Raw genomic sequence first — 18,277 nt, forward strand, 5'->3', positions numbered from 1 at the left:
ATTTCTAAGCTGGTTTGATATATTAGTTGTAAATGGGTTTGCTGATTTACCACTCCTTGATATTGTGGTTTTACATAACTTGCAGACAGCTGTATTATTATTCTTGGGATTGACATCAAAATACTTCCAGTAGAAACTGGTTGCCATAATGGTTGAAGGGTGTTATTATTTAATTAATTTTTTATGTGTTTAAATTACTTATGTCTGATATTTAACTAGTTATTGATCTGAACAAAATATGCAGTATCTCAACCAGAAAAATAAAAATATATATGCATTGGTAGCACAAGTATGAAATGAGAAACAAGAGTATAACTAAAAAAAAATATATATTATTTTTGTTTACATGTGGTCGCAATTTACTGTACAATTCCTTAATGTGAAAACTGAAAGATGGCGTAATATCAATACTGGGTACTGGCAACAGCCTTATAATGTAAAACTCTCGCGCATTTCCGCTATTCAATTAATAAGAAAACTGAAAATAGCATCAAATTATTTTTGTATTAAAATTGGAACAAATATACAAAAGAAAATGTGTAATTCATTTTCAAAATTTATGTAGTACTTAATTTAATGAATTACCCAATGGGAATAACCCTGGCAAACATGATATTAAATTAGAGTTAATTTAATTTCTTATCAAATGGTGCTAAGAAAATGTATCTACCTATACCTACAGTGTTTTGGATAAAATCAATGCTCCTAAAGTAAACATAGCAACCTTTTTTAAAGTGAAACTAATTTTTCTTTCCCGAGTAATTTTTGTTTTTAACTTGAAAAAATATTTTATAAAAGTAGTTTAAATCATAATTATATTTAAATAAGTTAAATTAGATTTAAAAGAAAAATGCTTATGCAATGATGGTATTGTGTTATTTTTTAAAAAGTATTTTCAAATTAAATTCACGTTTTACTGTATCTTTTGAGGAATTACCTCAAATGGACGAATGTAATCAGTGCCAAGCTAAGAATTCAACAAAACAGCAAAGAAATATCAATAGTATAAAAACTCTATCATTGATAACATGCAGTTCTTTCTTTTATTAAAACTAATTTGATGTTGAACATGTACGTTTACTTAATTAAATCACCATGATAAACAAAGTTAAAAACACTGCATAAAATTATTACATTTTCTTGAGGATACTATGTAAGAAGTACATGGTGTAAAGAGCTGACATTTGGATATAGCATTCTACAATATGTATTAATTAGGCATACAAATCTGTATCTTTTAATAGTTTTTGTGATGTGTGATTTTGAAATTAGTATATGTTTATGACGTTTTGTACTTTATTTCTGCCACCAAAATTGAACATATCAGTATTTTATTTCTTTATAAACCAGTGTTCGCACCCTCGGCAATCACCAAGACAACACAGCCAGAAGAGATAAAGACAAATAAAAAACCATAGTACATACAAGCGTTGAGGTTGGCAGTTGCTGAGAGGGATAGCATGGCCTAACAAGAAGATGATGCCCAGAACTTTATTGATTCCCTTCAGTTTGACTGCACAGAAATAGCAATCACTAAAATGGTTTTTCGGTTCACGCCAGACCATTGGAATGCCAAAGCAGAGTGACTTTCTATTTTTGTTTGTCCACTGTTGGAGATGCTCAACACATTGCTTGCATACGATACGGGATGCCCATGCCTTATCTCATCCAGCTTTGAAGTAAGCAAAATAAGTACACTTCACAAATTCACTGATCCCTTTCCTGTTGGATTGCAACTGAATATTCCTCGCAAATATAGTAAAGCACATTTGGATTGTTTAAACAACATCGTTTAGGAGATGATGTAACCATGCTTAATTTTTGCTCCAAAAATCTACAACAAAAGTAAAATAATGCAGCTTAATTATCTCCTGACTTCTAAATGAATTCCTAATATTAAGAGAATAAACCTTACTTTGACCCAGAAATCAACAAAAACATGTCATAATCGGTAAGCCTATTTACTTCTTACCACTCTTACCAATTACATACCCTATTGTATAGCAAATTTGACTTTTACTTTAAGGTTTGTGATGTCATAATCAATTAACATACATCACAATAACAACCTACAATTGTAATTATGAAGCTAGAATGTATACAGAAACACGCCTAATGTACTGTTGTCGCATGCACCTACGCTTCAGATAAACTATTCTAAAAAAAATAACAACTCTGAAGACTAGTACATAATCCACAGGTATATTTATTTAAAGAAAACAAAGTAAAAAATGAAAGACAAAAAATGACAGGTATGAGAAAGTAAAAACAACAACAAACGAGGGTAGGAAAATGAAGGATTTAAAGAAATCGAAAGATTGAATAAGTTCATAAAGAAATGGAACATGAAATGTAATGTTGCATGACAAAGTAAATAAACACATTGTACGGAAGAAAAAAATAAATAAAACATACCGTTGATGCCAGGGATGGGAGTGGATAAAGAAGAAAAAGGTGTGTTGTGTCGCCAGTGGTTGCAAAACGGTCGCGAGTGGTTGCAAAAAGTAAAGACGAACCGGTAGAGGAAATTAGGAAGAAAGTAACTTTTTAGTTAAGAGTAAGATAAAGGGAGATAATGGGTTTAAAGCAGGAAGGCAGAACACCTAATTTTAAGGTAAAAGAAAGGATAAAATAGCAAATATCTCAACAATTTAAGCTAATGAGAAAAAATTTATATAATTTTCGGAAGCAGCACCCCAAAATTAGTCTAAAGCAGCTTAGAAACTGTAGGGAAACGTGCGACTTACCTAATTAGCACGTATGCATAATTCAACAGGTCGGTCGTGGAATGAAATGAATGGAGAAGAAAGAAACAAAAATGGCTGCCTTATCGCTGCAATGTGACCACCCGATATGCAAATGAGATGCTCCTGGCAGGAGATAAAAGAGGGTTGATTTTTTAGAGGGACGTTCATTTTGAAGTTGGATTTCGAAGAAATAAGTTGAATTAGCAGAAGTACGTTGGAAGTTGAGAAAAGGTGCGTTACGTGTACAGAAGTTTGAAAGTTTGGACAAAAGTGTTAACCTTACCCAGGAAATTATTGGTGTGACAGTCGGAAGAAATAACACTCAAGTTATTGAATTATAGAAACCTTGACCACCAAAAAAATATGTTGGCCTTTATTATTAGTCAAGTGAAATAAAACAGTAAGTCTTACTTTTGGCTTGACATATAATGAAAAAGACATAGAGATGTGTACATCCAGAAAAAATGTCTCATTGAGTAGACAACAGCTAAAACAATTATCTTCTGGTATCTATGTACGGCTTTAAGTGACAATTTTCTTGTTGATAACAATTTATTAATTTTCAATATCGTAATTTGTAGTCCAGAAGAAGTAATATTTAAATTAATTCTATTAAATTCCTCTTTATTTGAGGAAATATTAATCTTTAATTCCTAAAACTAAGCATTATTTAAATTTTAATTAAATCCTTAATTTAACTTTATCAGAAATTTATTTTCAATTCAAAATTTTTGCATGGAATTGTAAACTAAAAGTCACTTTTTTATTTGATATTAACAAATTGTAAAATCAGCTGTGCACAAAGAAATTTAATTAACTTTGAACTCATAATTGCTTAAGTTGCTTGGTTTAGAAATTATATTTTTGTTCTAACGATGAAAAAACAAATGATATAGGTTATGCAATGATTTTTACTGGTGAGATGTGAAGATGAACAAATTGGTCTACCATAGAAAAAATTATATTTACATTCGATTCCTAAATATATGTTTTATATGCTCGTTGCCGAAAAAAACGGCATCGATTTAAAAAAAAATTTTTTAATTATTAACAGTAAAATTGGTTTAAGAGGCATTTTCCAGAGTGTTTTTTTCATGGACTCTGAAAAATTCAACCATTAAAAAAATAAGAAATTATTCTGGAAATCTTTTGAAATTCCACAGGCAAAAATTTTAAAATGTAAATAATTAAAAAATCTTCAAGAAACTTAAATAATTTTTATATATTTTTCAATTTTTTTTTTTTCAAAAAATCAAGAAAAATCATATAAATCGGCAATAATTGTGACTCCAAAATTAAATATATTTTATTTCATAATTCCAGTATATTTTAATATGTAACAAAACTAAGGGGGGGGGTCAATATATGAGAATGTAAAAAACCTGGCTCAAAGGGCTGCTAATGAAAATTAAATTGTACGATATAACTGGATTAATACTAAAGATAATTAGATCTTTCTTAGACAATAAGACCATCCAAATTGTCATTGATTGACGTATATCCAGACAACATAACATTAATGTGGGAGTACCTCAGAGGTCGATCCTTGGATATATTTGCTGGTGATACAACACTTTATAACATGCACTAGGGAAGAACGAATGTACACAACCTAAGATAATGGCAGGACCATAGTGGAATAGTAAATGAAACATTTAATGCTAATAAGACTAAGCTGCTCTCCTTTAACAATTACAAGAAGCCTTTCCAACCACCAGTATCCATGACAAATGACACCCTATTTAAAAATTCTTCCTTTAAACTCTTTGGTTTAGTATTCACAGGAAATGTGAATCGGAACAAATACATTGAGTACATTGCAAAGGTTGTTGCAAAGAAAGTAGGTTGCCTCTATCGTGCTAGAAAGCTACTCACAGTATCTTGTACCGCTACAAAGCCACTATTCGCCCATGCATGGAGTAGTGTTGCCACATCTGGGCTGGTGCATCTACCAATAGTTTCTCCCTCTTGTATAGGGTCCAAAAAAGAGTCTCCAGTCTAATAGATCCCACTTTGTCAACTAAGCTCCAACCCCTGTCCCATCGTCGCAATTTTGCATCCCTGTGTCTGTTTTACAAGTATTTTAATGAAATGTGCTCTGATGAACTTGTTCCTTTGACGTATATATCCTTGACAAACCTGCTTTGCAGCAAAATCACACCCCTTCACTGTTGAGGTCCAGAAATTTTTCTACTCTAATAATTTCTTCCCTCAAACAGCTAGACTTTGGAATGCTCTTCCTGATACCTGCTTCTCTGACTGTACTAATATGCAGAAGTTTAAATCTAATGTAAACCAACATCTTGTTAATCTTTTGTAGGCATAGTCCAAAACAGTAGCCCCTTACGTCCAAGTGGTGATATGCATTGTTAGGGATGAACATGAACACAAAATCACAAAACATTATTTTATATCAGTTTACATAAAGTTCAGCTTCTTTTAAATAAGTCTGTAAAAAATGTTGCGAAATTGATGAATTATTCATTTTTTTGAGTGAATTTTAAAAAATCGCGTTGTTTTAATTGTTTATGTCAAAATATATAAAAATAACATTTTTATCATTTTAGCTGTTTGGGGAATATTTTGAAAATACATTATTTTTATAGAGAGTAAAAAAAATATATGATTTTTTTATAATCTACCTGAGAATACAGCATAAATTACGATGAATCAATTTATTTTACAAGTTGTTATTATTTGTGATGGGGGTAAAAAATTCTGTCTTTATTAGTGTCATACCTATATATATATATATATATATATATATATATATATATATATATATATTGGATATAAATATAATGGATACGCTCTTTGCTAATTGAACAAGAGATGCCTTGTGTTGCCGAATTCAAATCTGTCGACTGGTGTTAATTGTGACACCCTGCACTGAAAATTTCTGAAAGGTATTTAATTATTATAGTAAAAAAATAATTATGACAGCCCCTTTAAGAAACTCATTTCTTATCATTGAGCACTTTCAGTTGAATTAACTCGGTCAATTTAGCTTTTATGCATAGATCATCGTATCACGATTAGATCACTGTTCTGACGTAAAGAACATTTAAAATTAAAATGTTTAAATTCAATGTTATTTCATGTGGTTAATGGTAGCTGATTGGATACAGTCTTTGCTAATCGAGCCAGAGATTGCTTGTGTTGCCGAGTTCGAATCTGTCGACCGGTGTTAATTGTGATACCCTGCATTGAAGATTCGCGAAAGTATTAATGCTGGAGTCTCTCAGGTGTCCATCCTGAGCCCAACTCTCTTCCTGATCTACATCAATGATCTCCCAAAACACATACTTAAATAATTCGTTGATATCTATGCTGATGACACGACCATCTACGGCAACACATCAAAGGCCATAAACGACAAAGTTCTCTCTGATTCTCTCTCCTCTGATCTCGAGTACGTGGTACAGTGAGGGAAGAGGTGGCTGGTTACTTTTAATGCATCTAAAACTAAGCTTCTATCTTTACATCATCAACGCTCAGATCCCCATCTGGCATCAACTGAAATGGATGACTCTCGTCTAGGGGAGGCTTCATGTTTTGACAAGCTTCTGGGTTTGACCTTTACTCCTGATCTGAAATGGAACATGAACATCAAGTCTGTTGCCAAGGTTGCTGAAAAAATGGTAGGATCCTTCTACCGCTCCAGAAGATATCTCACTACTGATGCAATTCTCTATCTATATAAAAGCCAAGTACGTCCAAGGATGGATTACTGCTGCCACATCTGGGCAGGAGCTACTAAAAACAGCCTATCCTGCCTTGACAGAGTACAAAATAGACTTTGTGGCTTAGTGGAGGATGCCCTTTTCTCTTCCCTGCAGCCTCTCTCCCACAGAAGAGACGTTGCGAGCTTATCTTTGTTTGTTATTATTTCCATGGCAAGTGCTCGTCTGAGCTCCAATCTCTGGTCCCCCCCCCCCGTCAATCTTTCATGATAAACATCCGTCTAGAGCTGAAACCACTGTCAATAATTTTCCCCGCTCTTTATCTGTGCCTAAATCAAAACGTAGATTCCATGAATAAAACTTCTTTCTTTCACGTGTTGTATTTTGTATTGTTCTTTGTGAGAAGAAAGTAAGAGTCTTAGGAGTGTTCATGTTGTTGGAAAAGATGCTAGTTAGTATATATATTCATTCTGAGTGTTCATATTGTTGAGATGTGCATATTGTAAGAGATGGGATGGAGACATTAACAAGTATATATAAAGAGAGAGAGTACATATAAATACACTTTGAGAAGATTCGATATCTAGATAGATAGACCGAGAGATTGGCATTTATGCTATTCCTCCCCTGATCCACGTCAGCTGCTTTATCCAGCCACTCTTATGCCGTAAACTAGAGGTCTCACTTTACCTCTTTCGAAATTGACGACTCCTTTTGTCCCAAAAGTGCCCTGATCGTATCCTCTGCCCAGTTTTTCTATTAAGTATGGCTTTGTTTCCATTTTTGAACTATCTTATCTTCTTGGGATATACTCAAAGCTCATTTACTTCAATCTTTGTGGTTGGCTTCTGAAGTTTATGATATATCTTTTTTTTTCACACTGATTCACTTGGATTTCCTTGCTTGGAACTCTGACGAGGATTTAGAGAATATCACCCTTAACTAACTCCCTACTTTGCGCCATGATTCTTATTTGTGCCTAATCTAGCTATGGCCCAATTTTTGTGAGTTTTCTTTTCTCTCATCAGAGCCTCCAAGACCCAGCAGAGATATCCCACATTCATGCATCTCTAAAAATAAATGCAAGGTTATATCTTCTTACGTACCTACGGTATATTTTGCTTTTCTCTCACCTCATTAAGCTATATGTGATTAAGCTTCAGGCTGTCATAGCCCTTTTTTCATAAGGTCTCGTACACCTTTTTTTTAAGCACTTAATTACCACAGGTTCCCATCTGTATTTTTCGAATTAGGGGCACTTCTTGTGCTTATCATCTCACTACCAAGTTACTCTTCTTGGGAAAAATTTTATGGGCATCATAAAAAAAAAAAACAATTGTCAAAAAAATATATCTTTCTTTCGTCTTATCACATCTGAAAACTCTCTAAATACCCGTTTACGTAATTTATTTTGTCCCACTTCTAAAAGTCTAACTGATTTCTAAGCCAACCATTCGTCTCTCTACCGCTTGCCTGTTTCCCTCTTGACTTCAACATGGATGTCTTCAAGTCCAACAAAAACAAATTACTGATGAACCGCCCCCTTAAGTAATGACACTTTATCAAATCTCCAATACTAATGAATACTGCAACATTAATTACTGTACACAAAATACCCTTATCCCCGAGTGGCTTCTGGGCCTTGATAAGTGGTGATCTTCATGTAAAAAAAAAAAAGGATGAAACACTAGTATCTGTAGGTATTTAAATATTATAGTAAAAAAGAATTATATAAGGCCACAGGGGAGACAACCAAACAAAAAAAAAACCCTTAGCAAAATTCATCCCAAAGCATCAAAACTAAAGCTAGCCTGCAAGGACACTATATACACAAATGTAGGCAAATTTGGGCGTATTTTATTGGTTTGAAAATATAGGTTCTTTTTTACCAATTGCCATAAAATTTGAACCATGGAATAGTATTAAGCTTCAAAACGCCTGCAAATTTTCATGTAATTTCGTCCTATAAAACCAAAGATATGAGCGTTTCAATATTCAATTTGGCTATGAGTATAAATATATCCATGTATATAAACCCTGTATATCCTCTTTATTGCAGGTCAATATTTTTTTAATTTTGAAATTGCTATGTAATGCAGGGAAGTGAAATTTTGTACACTGGAATGGCATTACAACGTGGCTTATTTCCCTGATTTTTGTGAACAAATATTTTGAAAATTATTCTAATGTTTCTATTTTCTCGTAATTTTAAGTGTGCGTCACTTCATTGCAGTTTCCTAAAATGCCTAGAAAGGGTTGATTGGCAGTTAGTGAAAAGGAACGTTTTGTTGCAGGCCTTGAAGAAGGTTTATCTCATGTAGATCTAACCAAGGAGCTTGGAAGAGATCAAAGAACATTGTTTTCTTTGTTGAAAATCCAAACATCAAACCAAGGAAGAACCAAAACACAAGAAAGTCAGTTTTTCACATGATGGTAGAAAAATTTGCTGTCAATTTATCAAGCAGCCGGGCAGCAATAGTGCTGCTATATTTGACAAGGTTGGCATACCTTCCTTGTCCAGAAAGACACACTGCAATGTCTTAAATGAAATTGCAAGAAGCATTAAGCCCATAGCAAAACCTGTTTTAAATCAAACTCATCAGGAAAAACGTTTGGCTTGGGTTCAGAAATGAAAATCAACTTTGAAAATGTTCTTTTCACCGATGAGGCCAGGGTAACCCTTGATCGACCATATGGGTTGGCCAAAGTTTCGAGCTCTCTTGGATTCCCTACTCCTCATCAATTCCATCGTCAACAGGGAGGTGAAGGTGTCATGTTTTGGGCTGAAATAATCTGCGATGAACTAATTGGACCATTTTAAGTGCCAGAAGGTGTCAAACTGACAAGACAGTCTTATATTTTATTTCTAAATGAGCATTTGTCACCATGGCTTGATGACCTTACATTGGCGCGTCATCACGAATTGATTTTTATGCATAACTAGCGAGGGGTACCCGGCGTTGCCCGGGTGTTTGTAGGTGTGTGTGAAAAAAAACAAGTGCCCGCGAAAAAAAAACAAAAACAAAGCTTTTACGACGCGCAGTTGGAAAATAGTAAAGTGTGAAAAAATAAAACAGGTGCGCGTTTTTGATTGACGTGACGGCGATAGGTATTCAGCAGTTAGAATTCTGTGCGGGACAGTTTTTAATGAGGTCAATAAATCGGTTTGTTTGTTTTTAAAAACCCGCTCCCTCATCTGATATGACGAAGTCGACATTGACCAAACGTTCACTGGCTCTGGGCCTGTGATTAGAGTCGAGTTTATGGTACGAGAGGTACACGGCGTTGCCCGGGTGTTTTTCGGGGTATGTGAAAAAAAGCCGAAGCGTTGACGACGCGCAGTTGGAAAATAGTAAAGTGTTTTAAAAAAAAAACAGGTGCGTGTTTTTGATTGACGTGACGGCGATAGGTATTCAGCAGTTATTTTGTGCGGGACAGTTTTGAATAAATGGGTTTGTTTGTTTTTAAAAAGTGAAAGTTTGGCGAGGGGTGACCATAGATTGAAGCTCAGTCGAACACTTTCCATGAAAATAACGATAAAGCAAAGACAAACTCGCAACATCTCTTCTGTGAGATAGAGGTTGCAGCAAAGAGAAAAGGACGTCTCCCACCAGGCCACGAGGTCTATTTTGAACCCTATCAAGGCAGGACAAGTCTTTTGTAGCAGCTCTTGCCCATATGTGGCAACAGTATTCCATCCTTGGACGTATCTGGCTCTTATATAGATAGAGAATTGCATCAGCAGTGAGATATCTACTGGATCGATAGAAGGATCCGACCATTTTTCCAGCGGCCTTGGCAACAGATTTGATGTACGTATTCCATTTAAGATCAGGAGTAAAGGTCAAGCCCAGAAGCCTGTCAAAACTTGAGGCCTCCCCAAGACGAGAGCCATTCATTTTAATTGATGCCAGATGGGGATCAGAACGTTGATGATGTAAAGATAGAAGCTTAGTTTTAGATGCATTAAAAGTAACCAGCCACTCCTTTCCCCATTGTACAACGTGCTCAAGATCAGAGGAGAGAGAATCGGAGAGAACTTGGTCGTTTACTGTCTTAGATGTGCTACCATAGATGGTAGTGTCGTCAGCAAAAATGTCTACGAATGATGTAAGGATGTGATTTGGAAGATTATTAATGTAGATCAGGAAAAGAGTTGGGCCCAGAATGGACCCCTGAGGGACTCCATATTTATACTGTGAGCTTCTGATTTTTGCCCATCAACTACTACTCTTATGAACCTATCAGAGAGAAATGATTTAATACTGTTTTCATTGTCTATATTTATTTACTTAGACCGTATTTTCTTTTCTTACGAACTTGAGGATTACACTGACCAGTGTGCTGAAAATGAAAATAACGTTTAAAATTCTGGCAAAAATTTTAAATACTGTTAGTTTAAAAAAGTTAGAGATTACTTGTATATAATAATTTAACATATATTGAGAACACACTTTATAGCCACCTTTTGTTGGAGGGGGGAGTCAGCTTACAATGAACACAATTTACCATAAACTGAGCACCCCAATTTTTTTTTCGGGGTGATGGGGAGCTACCAGGCATTTATAATCGATTTGACATGCACAAAACCCAAACAAAGAAAGTCGGTGCTCATTTTACGTTAAATTATGTTCATTGTACATTGACCCCCCCCCCCCCCCGAAAAAATGTGGCCATAAATTGGATGCTCATTTCGCTTTAAACTATTATAGAAAAGTGATTGCTCACTTTTTGGAAACAAACATTTATTCATATCTTGGAAATTACTCGTCTGACGGATTTTTATATGTTATTTTTGTTTTCAGCACCCCCGAAAACCTTTAAAAGTGGTAATTTTAAAGGATTCTCGAGGGTATAACCATTCTTCATATTTACCAAATAAAGAAATAATGCCAGATGAAGTTTTACAATAAGTAAATGTGCTTCATTTTATAATAATTTATAATTAAAAGCGCTGAACAATACAAATGGGAGGGAAGGGTCTTCTGTAAATATTCTTCCACCTTATAATTGAATAAAAAAATAGCGTGAAAGTTGAATTTAACCTGAAATCACTTATTACAAATAACATGGTACAAAAAATGCATAAAGACCAAATTTTAAAGTAGATATTGATCTCGGATGCATATGATGGCAGAGCGCGACCATATGCCAGCATAACTTGTTGCTTATGAATTTTTTAACATGAGGGGATTGGGGGTTGGCAAACGAAAAAAACAACAGTAGCCGTGTTTTAAATTTTTACGCAGATGGGGGGAATGCATGCTACCACTGGGCAGCACCGGTTAACGGGTCCTGCTAGTATATATATATATGTATATATATATATATATATATATATATATGTATATATATATATAATGCGGGCACCATTTCCGTGAAGAACAGCATCTTACTTAAGGGGGCGATTAATCAAGAATTTGTTTATGTTGGACTTGAAGACATCCAAGTTGTAGTCAGGTGGGAAACAGGCAAACAAAAGAGAAGTCCACAGGCGTGCACTTCTCAGAAAAAAGCAATGTTCATGGAATCTACATTTTGATTTAGGCACAGATAAAGAGTGGGGGAAATTACTGACAGTGGTTTTAGCTAGACGGGTGTTTATCATGAAGGATTGGCGAGGGGGGACCAGAGATTGGAGCTTGGACGAGCACTTGCCATGGAAATAACGATAAAACAAAGACAGGCTCGCAACGTCTCTTCTGTAGGAGAGAGGTTGCAGGGAAAAGAAGAGAGCATCCCCCACTAAGCCACAAAGTCTATTTTGTACTTTGTCAAGGCAGGATAGGCTGTTTTTTGAAGCTCCAGCCCAGATGTGGCAACAGTACTCCATCTTTGGACGTACTTGGCTTTTATAGAGATAGAGAATTGCATCAGTAGTGAGATATCTGCTGAAGCGGTAGAAGGATCCTAACATTTTCCCAGCGGTCCGGGCAACAGACTTTATATACGTGTTCCATTTCAGATCAGAAGTAAAGGTCAAACCCAGAAGCTTGTCAAAACATGAAGCCTCCCCAAGACGAGAGCTATCCGTTTCAATTGATGCTAGATGAGGAACAGAGCGTTGATGATGTAACGTTAGGAGCTTGGTTTTAGATGCATTAAAAGTAACCAGCCATCTATTCCCTCACTGAACGACGCGCTTAAGATCAGAGGAGAGAGAATCAGAGAGAGCTTTGTCATTTACGGCCTTTGATGTGTTGCCATAGATGGTCGTGTCATCAGCATAGATGTCAACGAATGAATTTAGTATGTGTTTTGGGAGATCATTGATGTAGATCAGGAATGGACCCCTGGGGGACTCCAGCATTAATACTGTGGGCCTCAGATTTCTGCCCATCAACCACTACTCTTATGAACCTATCAGAGAGAAATGATTTAATTATTAAGAAAACATTTCCAGTTATACCGTAGGTGGAAATCTTGTTAAGTAGGCCCTTATGCCAAACCTTATCGAAGGCCTTTGACACGTCAAGAGCAATTGCCCTAGAAAGGAAGCCTTTGTCGAGAGATTCACTAATCCTATGGGATATAACTGTTAGCACATCAGCTGTAGATCTAGCAGAATGGAAACCATACTGCATGTCATTAAGGAGGTTATTTCTGCTGAGGTGGTTGACTACTTCTTAGTATTATACTCTTATATTGAATTTTTCTTTTATATATATATATATATATATATATATATATATATATATATCCAGTATCAAATAATCCTTATACACCGCACCGTATTTAATAAGATTACGAGATATATGTTAGTAATAATTAATAAGACTACACATGTAAGACAAATAAATTTAAGGCTACTAAATTCCCTACTAGAATTTTCAGCAAAAAAAACGTGGCACAATGGAAGAAAGTGCTAAGTTATATCATCAGTTCTAAGTGACTGTGTTCTGATGTTTCAGGGTTCCATCCTTAGCACACAAACAATACTAAAATATAATTATGAATTATTTAAGATTTCTACTAAATAATGGCCCATACAATGAGCACAAGCTATCTCTACTGATTAAATAAAGAGTTTCATGTGAAATGCATGCAGATTTCCAAATTCTACAAGACACATTTGAAAAAGTTTACATCAACCGGAAGATTGTGAGAATAACATCCAAGATAAGTAAAGTATTAGGAATAATCCAAATAATACAAGTCGGGTATACCCTGAAGTTTATTTGTACAAAATATGGTTGGATTACCGAAAATGATGACGTTTATTACTAATTTCATAGGTGGCATTTTTCAAGGATCATTTTTGAGGAAGTAATTTTGTTCCACCTGCATCCTTTAGTTCCATAGTTTAGTAGAAAGACTTTACTTTACGGATGTTGCTCTTTTACACTTCTCTTTTGCTTTTGTTGTTGGAAATTGTTATAAAAATAGAAGGTGCTATGAACGCACTCTTATGTGCATGTGTTAAGGCAAGGCTGGCTTATTGCCATGCAATTATAATCTATGAGATACACCAGATGACATGCAGGTGTTACGTTTAGAGAAAACCTAACACTTAGTTGTGCTTTGAAATGATTCTATGTTCAGGAAATTGTTGTTATTTCATACTAGTAGAAGTATTAATCTACAACAGGTCAGATTTTTTTAATCTTCAGGATTATAACTTATAAGTTTCTTTACTTGACTGAATATTAACAACGAGCGTGAATAGAAATAGTTAATTTAATTCCAAGTGAATACTGATCCTACATTTCGATTTTGTATGTAATTTCATTTCAGTTTTACAACTAAGTTAATGCATAGACATAAAATAAAAAGCTGAACTGGACAAACCTTAACATCAAATAACATTATTCGTTATAGATCATAAGCCAAAATAGAAAACAGCATATTACGTTAATGAATTCTTGAGATGAGGATTGGTTATTCATATTATTTGGATTATTCAGACTACTGTTCTCATCTTGAGTGTTCACAGTGTTTCGGTCGATGTAACCTCCAACCTTCTTCATGCGTATCTTATCAAATTAAAAAATCTTTCTGTTAAACTAGGGAACAAGAGCATGTTACCTCCGTGGTTTAAATAAAGGGTTCCATTCGAAATTCCATGCAGATTCCTGAATTCAATAAAAAAAATCCCAGAGTTTGACAAAAAAAAACTCCTGAGTTCTATAAGGTAAATAATACTCAAGATGAAAATAGTAGTCTGAAAAATCTCTGCTCATCCTGAGTGTTATTTTCGCAACGTTTTCGTCGATGTAACCTCCAACGTTCTTCAGATGTATCTTGTAGAACTCAGGAATCTGCACGGAATTTTGAACAAAATCCTTTATTTAATTCACAGAAGACATTGAGAGACGCTCAAGGGTACAAAAATAAGAATTGTCCCAGTCGTGAAGGATTTCTCCTCCACCGAAAGAGAACAAGAAATGGAAGTGCGGCATCCGAAGAACAGATGCTGCACTTTGATCCTGACCAAAAGGCCAAGAGTAGCGGTGAACCCGTGGAAAAAGAAAAGGAAAAAAAAGGCAGCTGTAAACGACGAAAGGAAGAGAAAGAAAGACAGAGAAAAAAGATAAGATCATAGCTTATGGTGGGAGAACGTGATGACGTTAAATTGGCCATGACAGCCCGTGGGTGGCGAGGATACCAATGAAATTCTGATGTACAAAGCAAACAGTCGACAAACAGCGGGGCGATAAGTGACCCTATTGAAAAGACGCGTGGCCTTTGTGGAATCGGATTCAGCTGTTCTTATGTCCTCTCAAAAATAATTAAGTTGGGCATCTCTTTTTACGACCTGTCAAGTTCCATTAGAGAACACCCGAATGCCAACAGAGAAAGAAAGACAGCTCCTTTTTTGGGTATAGGCCGCCTGGTGAAGATTTGATGGACAGTGATCCCTTAATTCTGATTGGCCAACGACCCGAAACGGGAAGAGACCCAGTCCACGCCCCCACAATATAAGCAGCGAGCCTTGAGAGATTGACAGTCAGAGTTAGAGTTAGAGAGAGAGCTTTGCTTCCTTGGGTCCGACGAACGAAGATTCCCCCCATCGATTGACCCTGTCACGTAGATAATTGAGTTCTCTGTCGGAGAGAGAAGAGAAAACCTCGCAGTTAACAAGTGGCCAGTCCCTAACTGAACAGCTAGCTGCGATTGTACTGTTGTCGAAATACAAGGAAGTTTGTACAAAAGGAAACGCTTGTTGGCTTGGTCCTTTCAATTGTTTTGCATGACAAGTCTGTTTCAGGAAACCGGCCGTTGACATCATCGCCGAGGAAACATCAGAACCGACAACCGGGGTCATTCCACCACTGGACGATGCGCGGGTGACGTAAGTGTCACAACATAGCACGTTCTCATATCCCATCAGCCATGACGGGATAGGGGTCCTAAGTAATTCGCAATTTTGTATTTTCACAAATAAATAAGTTTAAATAATAATAATAAAAAATATAAAAACTAAATGAAGGGTTCCAGTTAGAATTCCATGCAGATTCCCGAGCTCAACAGAAAGATTCCAGAGTTCGATAAGGTACACTTGAAGAAGGTTGGAATTTACATCAACCAAAATACTGTGAAAATGACACTCAAGATGAGAGTAGTCATTTAAAGAATTCAAATAGTACAAATAAAACAGGATTTTGTAAATATAACAATCATATCTTTAATTATTTGTACAACATGGATTAAATAATTGTTTTAAAACCCTTCAAAATCCTAATACGTGAACTTTTCAAGATATTTTTTCCATAAAACAAAATATCGTTATCAGCTAAGAAACATATTTTGATTTCCATTTTTTTTGCTTATTGTAAGAAATGTCTTGTTTCGCTTAATCCTTTGTCTAAGCTTCTGTCTTTCAATCCTGAGATTCTTATGGATGGCTCTGCCCTCAATTTATTTCTCATCAAATCGTTCTCGGAGTCCATATATTATTAGGTTGAAAAGAAAGTTCTTGTGGAATTTTTAATTTTGATTTCAAATGATGTATTTTCAAATAAGTTTTCGTTATAATACCTTCACTTTATATATCATTTTAAAGAACGTTTTCTGCTTTATCTGATCGTGTAAATTACAATCGTTTTCAAACAATTGTCTTCTTTTCAGAACGTTGAATACAAGATGGAAAAAAGCAAATTCGTACAATTTTCTCATTTCAGTTCAAGCTAGAGCGAAAAGCTGCTGAAACAGCTCGGGATATCAACAAAGAGTTTGACTCAGGAACTACTACTGAATGCACAGCACAGTAGTGGTTTAAGAAATTTCGTGGTGGCGACAAGCGTCTTGAAGATGATGAGCATAGTGGTTGGTCATCAGAAGTTGACAATGATCAATTAAGAGCCTTAGTCGAAGCTAATCCATGCACAACTGTTTGAGAACTTGCTTCTGAATTAGATGCAATATATACAATGATTTCCAACCATTTGAGAGAGATTGGAAAGGCAAAAAACTTGATAAATGGGTACCTCACAAATTAAATGACAACCAAAAGAAATGCCATTATGAAGTGTCATCTTCCCTTTTTTTTACGTAACAAGAATGACCCATTTCTTGACCAGGTTGTGACTTGTGATGAAAAGTAGGTTCTTTTCAACAACTAGCGATGCTCAGCTCAGTGGTTAGACACTCACAAAGCTCCATGACACTTCTCAAAGGCAGAGTTGCACTCAAGGAAGGTCATGCTGACTGTCTGGTAGTCTGTGACTAGTGCCATCCATTAGAGTTTTTTGAAGGCAAGCGAAACCATTACAAAAGAGAAGTACTGTCAACAAATCGATAAAATGCATCAGAAACTTCAACAACAATACTCAGCGTTAGTCAATAGAAAAGGCCCAATTCTCCTCCACACAATGCCCTGACATTGAACAAATCAGACTACAAAACTAATCCTCATCCGCCATACTCTCCAGACCTGTTACCTATTGACTACCATTTTTTCAAGCATCCCAACAACTTTCTGTGTAAGAAATGCTTGAAAAACCTAAGCGATATCAAAAACGCCTTCAGCAACTTGATCGCCACCAGAATGCAAAATTTTTACGTTATTGGTATATATATATATTTGTTTTGCAAAAGTGTGTTGATTCTGGTGGTCCTTATTTCGATCAATAAATTTTGTGTGAGCCGAGATATGTTCATCTGAATTTAAAAGGTAAAAACCACAAGAACTTTCTTGTCAATCTGATAGATCTATTGCTCTTTCTGCTTCTCGTAAAATTGGTTCTCTCTCTCACTCTAAACGTTTTATCTCAGCTGAGGCTAGTCTCTATCTCTACAAATCTACTATCAAACCATGTATGAAGTATTGTTGTCATTTTTGGGCTGGTGAATCGTTGTCCCATTTGAAGATTCTTGATAAATTGCGGAAACATAAATGTAATTTGAATGGGCCCTTCCTTCTTTGCAAGCTGTACCTTACAGATGGTATGTTGCTAATCTCAGACATTTTTTTTTATAAATACTATTATGGCATTCATTCCAGCTCGTCAGGTTCGTTGGTCTAGTGTTATCCATCTGTTCACCTCATACCTTGATACCTTCTTATGCTAGTAGCTTCTTTTGAAGAACTGCAATTTATGGAACTCTCTTCCTGCTGACTATTTTCTTTCTATTTATAGTCTTAATCTTTTTAAAAGTAAGGTTAATAGGTATCTTTTGTCTTTGTGTTAGTCATCATTCATTCTTGCTAGCTCCTTACATCAAGTGGCTTTACATCTTGTCTGGAGCGATTTTCATAAAAAATATCATTTTGCACAGTAAATACTTACCTGCTTCTCATGTGTGCCAAATCTGAAAAGCCGTTTTCAGAGTTTGTTTCATGGAACAAAATTTATGAAAAAAAAAAAACTTGTTTTTTATTTTTTTTTTGTATGTGTGTTTCAGTTT

This window comes from Euprymna scolopes, chromosome 4, assembly GCF_053919585.1.
Source record: "Euprymna scolopes isolate OS-2025 chromosome 4, ASM5391958v1, whole genome shotgun sequence".
Classification (NCBI taxonomy): Eukaryota; Metazoa; Mollusca; class Cephalopoda; order Sepiida; family Sepiolidae; genus Euprymna; species Euprymna scolopes.